This window comes from Callithrix jacchus, chromosome 4 (assembly GCF_049354715.1).
Source record: "Callithrix jacchus isolate 240 chromosome 4, calJac240_pri, whole genome shotgun sequence".
Lineage (NCBI taxonomy): Eukaryota > Metazoa > Chordata > Mammalia > Primates > Cebidae > Callithrix > Callithrix jacchus.
The window spans coordinates 37,443,569-37,449,593 of record NC_133505.1 but is presented as its reverse complement, the minus strand read 5'-3'; positions in this window follow the sequence as shown (position 1 = coordinate 37,449,593).

Genomic DNA, 6,025 nt, shown 5'->3' with positions numbered 1-6,025 from the left:
ACAAATTCAAACCCTCATATTCTTAAAGTAGGGGTGGAGAACAGCAGTTATTCTCATCTGATGCTCTGAAAGAAGAAAAGATGTTGGTACCACTCACTGACTGGCTAATGAATAATCAGATTTCACAGCATGAGTTCTGGGCTGGTAATTTGGTTGCATGCCATGCTCCAAATCCATGGAATAATGCTTCATTAATGTGAAGACTTGTATAATCAAACAATTAGCAGTCTCTCTGCAACGAAAGCAGCTTTTCATCAGCATATATACTTTGTCAAAAGCTGAGTCCCAAATCAGTGGATCTAATGGCCACTAGATATACTAACTCACCGCAACCATGACATGGAGGGTTGACATTGGTGCTTTTCACCCTTACCTTGAGCTTAAGATCTGATGGCAACTTGAGCTTAGCATTGCTGAATGGTAGCAAACATCAGTAGGATATATGGGATTAGGAGTATGCTTTCTAATCTTATTTATATAATCTGCTGCTTTATAGTTTCTATGCTTTGTTTTTTTTTGAGACGGAGTTTCACTCCTGTTACCCAGGCTGGAGTGCAATGGCGCCATCTCGGCTCACCACAACCTCCGCCTCCGGGGTTCAGGCAATTCTCCTGCCTCAGCCTCCCGAGTAGCTGGAATTACAGGCATGCACCACCATGCCCAGCTACTTTTTTTGTATTTTTAGTAGAGACGGGGTTTCACCATGTTGACCAGGATGGTCTCGATCTCTTGACCTCGTGATCCACCCGCCTCGGCCTCCCAAAGTGCTGGGATTACAGGCTTGAGCCACCGCGCCCAGCCCTGAATCTACCATTTCTATGGAAATACAAATAACTTCGAATAGCCAAAATAATTTTTAAAAAGAAAAATTTGGAGAATGTCTATGGGGTGATTTCAAGATTTACTATAAACCTCTAGTGATAAAAAGTAGTGTGACCTTGGCATTAAATAGTCAAATCAATAAAGTATAATAAAGAGTACATAAATAGAACCACACATACACGACTGATCCCAACTCTGACAATAGAGTAGGCGCGCCCTCTTGTGTTCAGACCCCTGTCCTGCTGCCGGGAGCCCAGGGAGATCCAGGCTGAGCAGGTAAGATGGGAGCTCAGGGCCACCGTCCTTACCCCCGTGGCCACACGGGAGCGCCACGCTGCTCTCAGATTCTCTGAGCAGAAGAGAGGAGTGGACTGTAAGCCAGGCAGAGATGGCTGACCCGGGGATGAGCATCAGTTGGGTGAAGGAGCTTCTGAGCAGCAAGGGACCCCACAACCGTGGGAGGAGGGGAAAGCTCTTCAGGCTTGTGCCGTCCCTGAGGTTTTTGTCTCCTCCCTGCAACTCCTCTCTGCAACTCCTCTCTCCAGCCCTTCATGGCAACACTCTGGAAAACTGAAAAGAAGAAACATTTTCTTCTACTCCTTCTTTCTTTTCAGTGCTCCTTCTTCATGTAACAATAACACGCGCATAACTTCTTTCCAGGAAGGATGAGGGATGCATGAGACTTGGCAAAGTGCTTATTTCTGGCAGAGGACCTGGGGTCTGAGGAGGGAGGAGAATTTCCCCTGTAATACCTTTGGAATATTTTGAATCTTTTCAAAACATATGTGAAAAATCTCTCTCATTGGCAAGGTCCTGTCCAGTGACTGCCTCAGTTTACCCAGATGTGGCTGTGCAATGGGTCCTGGCTGAGGCCCTCCACGGCGTCGTTCATCCAGCACACCCAGGTGTCCACACCTCAGAAGCTCTGCACGGCGGCTCCCCTGCCTGGAAGCTCATCTCCAGGACTCCCTCCCACCCTGACATTCTCCTCATTCCCACCAGAGCCCGTGCCTGCACTGCCCACTTCATGTGGCATCTCCCATCCCTCTGACCCCACCCTACGTTGCTTTTATTCACAACCTTTTTACTAACACTTAAGAATTACTTACTGATTTATTTATTTTGAGACCTCGTTGTGCTCTGTCACCCAGGCTGGAGTGCAGTGATGCAATCTTGGCTCACTGTAGCTTCAAACTCCTGGGGCTCATGTGATCCTCCTACCTCAGCCTCCCAAGTAACTGAGGACCACAGGTGTATGCCCCCACACTCAGATAATTTTGTATTGCTTTTTGGTACAAATGGAGTCTTGCTGTTTCCCAGGCTGGTCTCAAACTCCTGGCCTGAAGGAGTCCTCCCACTTCATCCTCCCAAAATGCTGGAATACAGGTATGGGCCACTGTGCTCAGCTACAAATGTGTTTATTTTAATTGCTTATAGTCGTCTTCTCCTCTAGAATACAAGCTTTATGATGATGGTTTTGATTGTTCACAGATGTATTTTCCTTGCCTTGAATTTGGGGATACCTATTCTTTCTGGGAAGGACTGTTCTTTGATTACTTTTGTATTCCCAACAGTTCTGAAACTGTAGAATAACGAGACTCAAGACTGGCTAAGGTGTTTTGTTGTTGTTGTTGTTTTCCATAAACCACCTCTGGCTGGCCACAGTAGCACAGGCTTGTAATCCCAGCACTTTGGGAGGGCGAGGCAGGCAGACCGCAAGGTCAGGAGTTCAAGACTGTCCTGGCCAATATGGTGAAACCCCGTCTCTACTAAAAATACAAAAATTAGCTGGGCATGGTGGCCTGCAACACACGTGTAATGTCAGCTACTTAGGAGGCTGAGGCAGGAGAATCACTGTTGCAGTGAGCTGGTATTGCACCACTGCACTCCAGCCTGGCCAACAGAGTGAGACTCCACCTCAAAAACATAAGTAAATAAATAAAAAACATCTCCAATATTTGTCAATCTTTTTAATTTTATGTGTGTCTCAATTTTCTTCAGAACTTAACACATTCTTAACATTTCACAGTCTACTTTAGGTTAATAACATACTAGTACCCATAAATACATAAATCTTGCAACAATCTATCCTCTATAAAATGTCCTATTTTTTGGGATAGATATTATATGTAATGTATCTATGTAGGTTATAAGCCCCACAAAAAATGCTTTTTATTATCTTTAAACAGTTCTATGGATATAGAGTGAGAATAAAGAGGGGAGCAAGATAGCCTTTAGCCCTTAGCTCAGTATTGATCATTTTTTATCATCTTCATCTTTTCCAATAATCCCATTTTCCACCTGGTATCATTTGCCTCTAGCCTGAGGAATTTTCTTTACCAAATTGTTTTTGTGCAGATCTGCTGGTGACAAATTCTCTTAATTTTCTTTTACCTGAAATATCTCCTTATTTTGCCTTTTTTTGAAGGATATCTGTGCTGGATATAGAATTCTCAGCTGACCAATTTTTCTTCCAGCACTTTAAAGATGTTATCCTACTTTCTTTTGTTTCTGTGGTTTCTAATAAGAAGTCATTGCTCAGGACAGGAGGAACAGAGAAATAAAAACTGGGAAAATAACATGGCAGACCTAAAACCTATCATATCAATGACAAAAACCTATATGAATCAACCTTCCAATAAAGGGCAGAGATTGTGTGACTTGGTTTAATAAAAACATAAAATCAAACTGTATGCTCTTCCCAGACATGCACTTTTTTTTTTAATTTACCTTTTATTTTTAGTTATGTGGTACATGTGCAGGTTTGTTATTTAGGTAAACTTGTGTCATGGGGTTTTGTTGTACAGATTATTTCTGTACCCATTAGTGCCCACCCAAATATTAAGCCTTAGTACCCATTAGCTCTTTTTCCTGATCCTCTCCCTCCTCCCACCCTCCACCCTCAAGTAGACCTGAGTGTGTGCCGTTCCCCTCTATGTGTCCCTGTGTTTTCATCATTTAGCTCCCACTTATAGTGAGAACACGTGTTATTTGTGTTTTGTTCCTGTGTTCATTTGCTAAGGATAATGGCCTCCAATTTCATCCATGTTCCTACAAAGAACATGATCTCATCCTTCTTTATGGCTGCATAGTATTCTATGGTGTATATGTGCCACATTTTCTTTATCTAGTGTATCACTGATGGACATTTAGATTGATTCCAAGTCTTTGCTATTATGAAGTGTTGCAATGAACATCTGCGTACATGTAAAACAGGCACTTTCCTTTTTTAATTAATTTAGTTTAAGTTCCAGAACACATGTGGAGAATGTGCAGTTGTGTTGCATACGTATAGTCTGCCATGGTGGTTTGCTGCACCTACTGACCCATTCTCTAAGTTCCCACTCTTTGTTCCCCACTCCCCAACAAGCCCTGGTATGTGTTGTTCCCCTCCCTGTGTCCATGTTTTCTCATTTTTCAACTCCTACTTAGGAGTGAGAACATGTGGTGTTTGGTTTTCTGTTCATGTGTTAGTTTGCTGAGGATGATGACTTCCAGCTTCATCCATGTCCCTGCAAAAAATATAAAAGCATTCCTTTTTATGGATGTATTATTTTATGGTGTATATGTACCAAATTTTCTTTATCCAATCTATCCTTGATGGGCATTTGGGTTGGTTACATGTCTTTGCTATTGGAAATAGTACTGTAATAAACAAACATGTGCATGTGTCTTTATAGAAGAATGATTTATATTTCTTTGGGTATATACCCAGTTATGGGATTGCAGGGTCAAATAGTATTTCTGGTTCTAGATCTTTGAGAAATAGCCACACTGTCCTCCATATTGGTCGAACTGGTTTACATTTCCATCAATAGTATAAAAGCATTCCTATTTCTCCACAGCCTTGCCAACATCTATTGTTTCTTGACTTTTTATTAATTGCCGTTCTGACTGCCGAGAGATGGTATCTCATTATGGTTTTGATTTGCATTTCTCTAATGATCAGTGGCATTGAGCTTTTTTTCATACATTTCTTGGCCACATAAATGTCTTTTTCTGAGAATTGTCTACTCATATCCTTTGCCCACTTTTCGAAGGGGCTGTTTTTTTTCTTGTAAATTTGTTTAAGTTCCTTGTCAACAAACATGTGAGCTCTCATCATTCTTGTTTAAACACTTAGCAGGCATCCTAACCAGTGCAACATGGCAAGAAAATGAAATAAAAGACCAATAGAAGTACTGGGCATGTTGGCTCATGCCTGTAATCCCTACATTTCTGGTCGTTGAGGTGGGAGAATCACTTGAGCTCAGGAGTCTAAGACCAGCCTGATTCTGAGACTTCATCTCTACCAAGCAAACATAATTTTAAAAGGAAAAACATTAATGGATAGGAAATAAATAAATAAATGTCTTTTTTTGTCACCAGCTTCATTGCATATGTAGAAAACACTAGGAAATTCTGAAAAAGTGTCTGGAATTAATCACTGAATTTGCAAAATAGTTCATAAAATACATATAATAAGTCACTGAGATGAAAATGAAGAGATACCAAATAATACTAGTCATCAAAGATGAAAGTTAAAACCACAATGAGAAACCACCACACACCACCTGGAATAGGTAAAGTTAAAAATACGTATGATAAATCTAAATACTGGGAAGAACATGGAAAAAATAGGAATGCCTGATATTGCTGGTGGGAATGCAAAAAATGTTTCGGCCAAATTTGTAAAGGGGTTTGGCAATTTCTTATATGGCTACCCATCCATTACCACATGACCCAGCAATTCCACAAATATGTATTTATCCAAAAGAATTAAAAATGTAAGTCCACACTTGTAAGCAGTTATTTATAGTGGCTTCATTAATAACACACCCTAACTGGAGTAATCCACATTTCTATCAAGTGGAGGAGAATAGAGAAACCAGTGAATAAACTGGGATTCCAGCAATACTCGGCAGCTGCTCAGCAACAAAAATGAATAAATGACATCATCTCAAACATTGTCAGGCTGAGTGAGAGGCCAAAGAACGGACTGCATCACATATGATCGCATGTCCATGAAATTCTAGAAATACACTACTGCAGTGACAGGAAGCAGAGCAGTGGTTGAGTGAAGGGAAGTGGGTGAGGGTGGGAAGGATTGACTAGAAAGGGACAGAAAGAAAGTTTCTAGGGAAAACAAACTGTACAATGCCACAATTCTGGAGTGACTGGGCTGTGGGAACTAAGGAAAGAGGAGGGTGTGAGGGATGAGGGG